This window comes from Watersipora subatra, chromosome 7, assembly GCF_963576615.1.
Source record: "Watersipora subatra chromosome 7, tzWatSuba1.1, whole genome shotgun sequence".
In the NCBI taxonomy this organism is placed as follows: Eukaryota; Metazoa; Bryozoa; class Gymnolaemata; order Cheilostomatida; family Watersiporidae; genus Watersipora; species Watersipora subatra.
In genome coordinates this window covers 53,924,047-53,933,150 of record NC_088714.1, presented here as the reverse complement: position 1 = coordinate 53,933,150, position 9,104 = coordinate 53,924,047, and positions in this window count along the sequence as shown.

Here is a 9,104-nt window from a genome sequence, read left to right as displayed (position 1 = left end):
ATACAAAGGGACTAAACCCAACCAGGACGATACGATAACTGTACGAGTTATCCAACTAGCAGCAACACCAGTCAAAGAAAAGCCGACACGGAGTCAGACCCAGGCCAAACGAAAGGACTCCCCCAAGAATATCTGGTATACTCCCGAATCATACAAAAAGATGGAGGCCGCTGAGGATAAAGAGAAGGGGGAATGCCGCCTGTGTGGGTTCCAGAATAAAGAGAGCCGGGTAGTGCGACGCCACATTAGGCAACATTTCTGGCGGTTTTGGTGCCAGTGCCAGAAAAGTTCATCATCCTTTTTCTCAATTTATAAACACCAACGGAGAGAGACATCGAGAACCACCCGTGCGTGGTATTCCAAGTAGATGAAGAATCCTTCCATGAATTTTGTCAACACGTCGGGTGGGAGAACCGCCCTCCTTTCGGCACCTGCCTGCCGGTCAAGGATGGAAAAGGATGGACTGCAAATAGAAAAACAAATCGGAAGAGACAGGAATACGCACAGACAGAGAAAACGGGAACCCGAAAACCAACAACTGCACTAGACCAATGGACAGACCTCCCAAACCTGACAGTCTAAGTAAGAAATCATCAGGCTACCACAGACAAGGAGGAACCAAACCGATCCTTCCTCTCGGGATATACTATTCCAAAATAGGTTAGACGAATGGACACCCAACAAGAGGAGCCAATATTGGAAATACACGCCAGCGCGGCGGATAAGGAAGGGATAGTGGCAGACCCAATCACCAAAACCCACATGCCAACCGGCGGAGAGAAAAAGCCTCGCCACACCAACAAGAGGGAGAGCTATCTCCACCGTGCCGACCGAGAGGAGAGAGAACATCAGCGATACCGACGGTTAGCCCGAGCCAGCTACCAAGGAGCACAGCGCCTACGAAGCTCTGCCAGCCAGTATGAGTAGCCACCTTCGACTCCACCTCTTGTAATTGTTGACCCCAGGCTAAACAATTGGGGTGGAGAATGTGGAGGACGGGACAAATACTAGCCATATTCTTTGGACAACACTAGTCCAAAGAATATGGTTAGTGTCCCACTGTGCTTGTGACAACGCTATTCCTTGATAGCTTTATGTGTATTTTCTTTACCTAGTTATATAATACTCTTGTGTGTACCCTTTCAGACCCTGTTATGTAATACTGTATTTTTGGGCCTGCTCCGCAGGCCTGCCAGCACACACTTATATCTATTGTCTAGGCCTGCCTCACAAGCCTGACACGATACAATGGATGTTGCATAATTGTGGGCGGGGGAGGGGGGAGGGGGGAGGGGGTAAATGGTATATAAGGAGAAGGCATAGGCCAACTCTTTGGGATTACTCTTACGAATTTGATGCTGTTAACACAAAGTTGCATATGTGCTTATATACATTAAATAGACTATAATTATTCTTACGAACTGCCTATGTTTGATGCCTGCCTGGTTGGCTTAGTGAGGATCCTTCTGCCAGAACTGATCTGGTTTCGAGTACGAACTGCTTTGGGAGACACCTAAGGAAGGCTAGGGGTTGGCTGCGTTACGACCGGACCTGATCAGAAATGCGATAGCATTGGAGATCAAGCCCTCCAGTAAGCTAGCCGAGACCTAGATTAGCCAAAATAGGGTCTCAGCGAGCAGGCCGTGCTAGTGTTCCAAGTAAGCCTGAACTGAGGGCGACTAGCCGCGGCCTGATCAGACCACTAGGTGTGTCAGGCAGGCCGACGAGAGGAAGGCCCAGTGTTCAGACTGCGCTGCCTTGCTAGGAAAGTAAAGCTGGCTCAGCTACCGGGGCCAGACCTTTACAATATATATCAATTGAATATTGCAGCGAAACTTCATTAATCATGCCAATGCACAAAAAATCGGTCGGGTAAAAAAGACAAAAGATATATTCGATGTCCACGTAATTTATTGAAAGTTAGAAAATATTTTTTTATGTTAGCCATTTAGCATCCCGGCTCAAGGAGCTGTAAATCTATTTGTATGACAAGCTAAGTTGTTTCCACAATTTTAAACTCTGTGATAAGACTTGATGAAAAATTACGTGTTACATAAGCGAGTTAAACTTGCTATAACAGTAACTGAGTTGAACTTTGTTGTTGAGAATTGCAATAATAATAGTTTATAATATCAAGTTCTACAAAAACTCTTAAAATTAAACAATACTTGAGTAGAAACAGGCGTTTCTCCTTTTATACATTGAAAATCAAAAATTTTTGCAACATTAAAGTGCTATACTAGACAGAGAAATATAATTGTCTCTAAATTAAAAATGCCAAACAATCTTTGCAAACAGTAAAATATTCCGAAACAGCATAAACAACCAGGTTTTGTTTAGTTTAAAAAAAGCTAAATGACTAGTTATTAGTTATTTATTGTATCATTGAAACAATAATATTAAGAAATGAACAGAATAACATAAATGCTACAATAGATAATGTAACAATAAATTATGACTGACTATTCTATTAAGATTCTACAGAATAAAATAACAAAGTAAATGCTCATTATATTAAAAGTTAGTTTCACTTTAGTGCAGATTCAATAAACTTTACCTGCGTTAAAGGTGATCTATCAGCTCTTGCTTGGAATATGAACATCACTTAGTTCAAAACTTTATACTCTTACAAAATGCTGACTTCTCATAGGCTAGTCAAATATAAGGAGCGTGTCAAACAGACTATAACTATAATTCATTGCCAATCCTTCTCCCGCCCCTCATAGCGTAGTAAACCTAACTCGGCTGAGTTCCATTTATTGAGATAAGACGGGTTGGTCATGACAAGTGTTTTGGCTTGCCTTAAATAGTTGCTACACTATTTAGTCTTTAGCAAAATCTTTTGGTGTAATATTCTTATAGTTTAATTTCTTGTTTAAAGAAGTTATGTAAATATAAAACAGTATCATATAAGATACTAGAAATTCCACTGTCATACAGCCCACGACCAAAGAGATGGCCAGAGATACTGGCAAAAAAATAAAGGGTACTGATGGTTGAGAAATGCAACATTAGCAATCAAATGGCTCTGCAGTGCAATAGGATAACTGCAATGGTAGCTGTAATGTACTGGGTGTGGGTGTTATTATATACAACAATAAGCAATAATGAATGGAAAAGATGTTTATATTTTCCCCCTGCAATAGGAGAAATGCAATATTGGCCAATATTAGAAGTAAAATGCACTGATATTCTTAGAATAATCAATTTTATTAATATAGTAATAATAGAAAAACAATACACAATTTTGTTTACATTTCAAAACGTCATAGGTAGCAATATCGAGAAGTTGTGGTATTTATATAGGTTTTTAGAAAATTTATTTAAAAAGTGTTTGGTCATGACAAACAACAACAATGAAAGGAAAATATTACACGTTTATATCTCTCCCTTGCAATAGGAGAAATGCAATGTTGGCCAATATTATAAGTAAAATGCACTGATATTATTAAAATAACCAATATAGTTAATATAGTAATACAGCAATAATAGAAAACCTATGAGCGTTCATGCGTCTCGAAGATTTCTGCAAACTGCAGCAAAATAAAAGCTGTTATTAAAGTGTTATAAAGCTGTAGGCCTAATTTACTGTAATGTATGTAATTCAACAACAATAAAGAAATATGTTTATTATAACTCTGAAATGCAAAATTAGAAGTAAAATGGCAAGCTACTGTGTACTATACACAATTTGAAAGTTGGTTGCGTTGAATGTGGAATGGTTTTGATAAGCGATCTTTAACAGAAAGCGAATAAGAGTATTCACGCGTATAAAACTGTAGCAAAATAAAAAATGTTCTCGTCATGAAGGAGCGTTGTAGTTCGGCCCTAGCTTGTACATAAGTTGTAAAGAATTTCGGTTAACGTTTCAAATAATGAAACCTTCGGTGATTGGACAAAAAACACAGGCTGATAAACTGTGTACCACAATTTCGTACCTGTAAATCGGTCTACGCCTCAAACGGTCTACGTTTATTACAGAAACCTTCGAATAAATTCGATTACAAGTGAGAAATGCCATAGACTGATGAAATGAGCACGGTTTTATCGTGAAATACGCACTGCTAAATAGTTCTACAATCGGTCGCACGGCTTTATTGGCGTTTCAATTTTCGGTCTTAACTTTTATTAAACCGAGCTTTTCAAGCTTTTTGTGGCAATTTACGTTCAAATTAATCTGTCTATTTGTGTATAATCCGATCAGATGGGTAAGTTTTAAGATGTTATCGTTGGTTTACAAAGACTTAGTAACATATTTAAATAAGTTTAAATGTGTTTTGTATCGTTATTATACTTTAACGACTTTAAATTCCGATGCTTAAATTTTTTGATGAAATTTCTTGACGAGGGTTCGTCTCATTGTTGATGAATAATTTTCGTAAGTTGTGTGCGCATGCATTTATCATAAAACTCCCACACTTCCGCTCCGCTCGTGTGGTCGTGGGATTATAATACAATAAAATATAATACAATAGAGGATAATATGGAATAAAATACTGCAACATTATATAATATAATGCAGTGTAAATTAATATAATAAAAATTGTTATAATGTACTACAAAATAAAACAAAATGATATAATAAATTTTATATATATCACATAACTAAATTGTAAGATGTAAAAAATTGTTAGCTTAAGTTTAGCTCAAAAATAGACAACTTCCAAACCAAAAGTGTTCATTGATACTAAATCTTTGTAAGCTTAACACTGGGTCCATTTTTGCGATTTAGTATCTTTATGTGCATATTTTTGCTGTTTTCCAGGTTGATTTTATGACAATTCCTAATTATGCACTTTATTCAATTTTCATTTTATTACACACACATTTTACAATAAAACTATGTGCTTTAAAGAGAGCTAGTATTGCATTATATATTACAAATTTAGAACTGCAAATCTTGACAGAGTCAAGAAAGTAGCTTTTGCTGAACTAAAGACTGTACTATTCAATCTACTAGAATTATTAGAAACATCAGTGATGCTAATCAATGCCTGTATCACTTCCAGGAGTATATTGATGGCAAATCGTTTATACAAAGCATCCATTTTGTTAATAGGTTGCCAAATTATTTATGGGATGCACATTTATTATAATCTAGCTCTAAGATATTTCTAAAAGTATTTATTTTTGTTGCAAAAAAGCAATTGGACTAATAGAAAATCTACATCCTGTTCCAGCATAATTATTCCAACAAATGATCTTTTTAAATTTTTGAATCTTCTTAATCTGTATATGCTAAATGTTTATTTTACTTCAATTTTATATTTCAAAAGTTCTCATGGTCTGGGTCCTCGTTGTTTACCTGACAGTTACAGGTTCTCAACTCATTTCACCGTACGTGATATGAACAAATTGCATACAAACACTACCAGTTATTTTAAAAATATCATTGCCAGCTGCTTTAACAATCTTCCACCTAATACCCGTTCTTTTAGCAGAAAAAGGGATTTTAAACACTATTTGTCAAACTATTTATCCGATTTTAATGGCTAACCGTTGCCCTTTTAATTTCCTTTTCTTGTTTTACTATTTAATATTGTTGTATGGCATAAATCGAAAAATATTTCTGTTTGAAATGAAGTTATTGCCAATAAAGTATTATAATATGATAATCCATTTTTGTAAAACCATACTGTACACATTGCAATGATGTTTGAACTCAGGGTTAGTTGTGAGAACTTAAATGAAAATCAGTGTGACATGCATTGTATATTGCATATTGATTTTTCTTACGGATTGACGCTATTGCCTGAAACCCAAATTTTAGTTTAAGCGTGTCAAGTCAACAGGGTACTGCTATTAGAAGTAGTACAAAAAATAGATACATCAAAAAATATAAAAAGAAAATATTGTAGAGAAAACTCCCAGTTTCTTATACTCTCCACAAGACAGTCAAGCACTAACACTCGGTGTTACACTCCAACAATATATTTAAATACATGTAAGTAAACAATTATACATCAGCGTACAGTTAAAATAGGCAATAAACCATATCCAAACGTACAAAAAGTGTGCGCATACAACTCTGCTCAAACAATCATTTCGTGTTCCTTTTATATCTTTTCTCCTTTGTTTGATGTTAGGTCTTCTAGTATGGTCTCCTCAGTTGTCCGTGCATCCGCAGCAGTGACCAAACCTTCTCCTGTGACCAGAAGGTTCAGCTCTGTGACCGCAGTGGTCATGAGGTCGATCTCTGGCTCTGTTCACTGGTAGCAACATAGAAAATATGTTATTTACTTGTTTTTAATTAATTTCTATTGAGCCATAGATTTGGTTTGTTTACGCATATAATTCTTGTCTGCAGAAATGAAATAAAATCTTCAAGAAGCTTTTGAGCATTAATATTTTGATGCACTCAATTGATTTCTCAACTAATAATAGTTGATAACAGCTAATTATCTTTGGCAGTATCATCGAGTACCTTTCACAACCCTTTAAAGTATCTCAAACATTGCGGGGGGGGGGGGGGGGGTGTAGGCAAATACCCGCACTGTATATGAGTTGTGCAATATTAACAGACCTGAAGTGTTTATATTATCTCCTACTTTGCCTTTTGCAAGATGATGAAATGCCATGAGATAGTGAATGCCTTTTGTTTTGTGTGCTTCATACATAAAATATAATAACTCTTATCAGTGTTAGTATGCTTGGCGGTCCTCTTCACCGTGAGAGATAGTCATGAGTAATCAGCATGAGCAAAACAACTTCTTTCAGTGGCAAAGTAGCTGAGTGCTGTATTGGTTGATGGTGTGAAGGTATAGCCACACGCACTGACTTTTTGGTTGATTCTGACCGAAATCATGAAACGAACAAAAATATTAAAAATATCGCAATACTAACAGACTTGACTTGTTTATTTTAGGAACTATTTTAGGTTCAAGCAAAACTACATTTTAAAATACTTTTTACAGGTATGATCAAATTAAAGATTTAGATATCCAAAATAAAAAGCTAAAATATTGACAAATAGGTTGTATTAAAAAATATATACACTTGGTTTAAAAATGCATCCGACTACCTCAAGATTGATGGTAACAGTTTTTAAGTAATCTTTAGTTGCAGCTAGCAGTAGGCCTGGCTTTGCTCAAAGTTTTCAACTATTTTTATATTTTTCATTTTCAAAAACCTTCAAGTTTTTCCATTTTCAATCAGATAATGTAGCTTGCTGCACGCACATAAATTTCCAACAGAAGTTGCTACACTGCTGTTATGACAACAATAGATAAATGGGATTATTGTGGGCAATTGTCCTTGGTGCATTTATGAATTTGTAATCCATGTTTAAGAGACTGGTTTTCAAGAATTAGATAAAGTTTGAAAACCAAAATTTTTTGAAACTCTGGTAAAAAGCATAAAGCAAATTCGTGTAAAGTTTGGACAAAATCGGTCAAAAAAGTAGATGCGCAAAGTTATAGAGATAAATTTTTAACAATGAAAAAACTTGACAATGAATTGAACTTGGACACCTCAGTTTGGCAGACAAGCGTGCTATTCATCACACTACATAGCCTATTTGCTCTACAAAGACATAACGACGCTTTTCTAAGCATGCTAATAATCTTGCGTGTTTGAATATCATGATTGCATAAGAGATCATGATGCGTACTGATTATACAGACAATTATTACAAGCCATGGCAAAGTTAGTGCTGAAGTGTACACCGGTACAGACCCGGTTCTTATTATAGTAAAGGTTTAGACTAGCTTGAATTACTCACACTAAATGTGTAAATAAACTTAGCCAATGGCAACTACATTATCTGCTACTTTATGAGCTTTTTTAGTATAAAGAGCAAACTTAATGTATAGCATAAAACATAAGAAATGTTTTTTAACAAGCTGCTTTAGCTATGCCTCGTTCGTTCAAATCTTTTAATTATGTGTTGATCAGACACAAACAATAACAAAAAATCCCTTCATTTAAAAGTTAGAATGATAATTAAAAATTGTGATTGAAAATTAATTTTTTGTGCAAAAACATTTTAATTACTCATCAAATTTTGATCATTTAGCTAGTAATATTTGTAAGAAACGCTTCAGCAATGCCACTTCATTTTGCTAATGATTGTAAACTCATGACATGGGACCAAAAAAATCAGTTGCTGGAAATCATTATTTAAAAGAACTGTCAAATATCCTCGAATTAGATGAAGAAATTGATGGTAAGGATTAATGATTAATGATTGTGACTACATTAATTACATTTGGTAAAATACTCAAACTTGAAACAGTTGAGGCTATTAACTAGCACAGTTGATCGTTAAGCGTAATGTAACAATTATTAAGCAGGTTTAAAATACTGCTATTGTTTATTAAATATTTAGACTAAGCTTATGAGGCACTAGATGGGCATTTGGGTAGTGCATGTATACATATGCTGATTATGCATGAAGCACTCTAACCAAAGCCGGAAGAACCTACTTAGTAGGAAAGATGATACTAGAGAATTCAAAAGTGTAGATCAGGCAGTGAACATCTGAAGTCGGCGAGTTTCTCTAAACATACTTGAGACTTACAAAGCTAACTTAATAGCCAATGCAACATTGCTAACCATGACAGGAAGTGCTCCTAACCAGGCAACTCTAAACACAAATCTATTGCACTAAGTTGCAGTCTAGTGTTATAGTCTAGTGTCAGTGTCTAGGCAGTCATTATTGTAGTCAGCCTGCAGTCTAACTGCAGTTTGACCGCAATCTGACTGCAGGCTGACTATAGTTTGACTGCAGTCTCACTAAAATAATAGTCTAGCAGAGTGTAGTACCCAGTTATAGTACTAGACTATTGCATTCTGCTAGTAGACAAGTAGTATGCAGACATCTATGCAGGTTAGTATGCATAAACAGACAGACAGTCTGCAGACTGCAAGAATGCACCAAATACCATCCTGCTTCAATGACTCTTTATAACGATATGAATAATTATGGCTAAGATAATGAACAGCATAGTCATTATCTCGCATTCATGGCCAGAGTCAGCCGAGAGCTTGTTGATGGTCCAACCTCTAAGCTCTTTCATTCTTGAGTCTAAACTATCAAATTCAAGTATGAGGTGCTTAATGCTACTCGCATACCTCAAGTACATGTACATGTCTTCATCAACAGT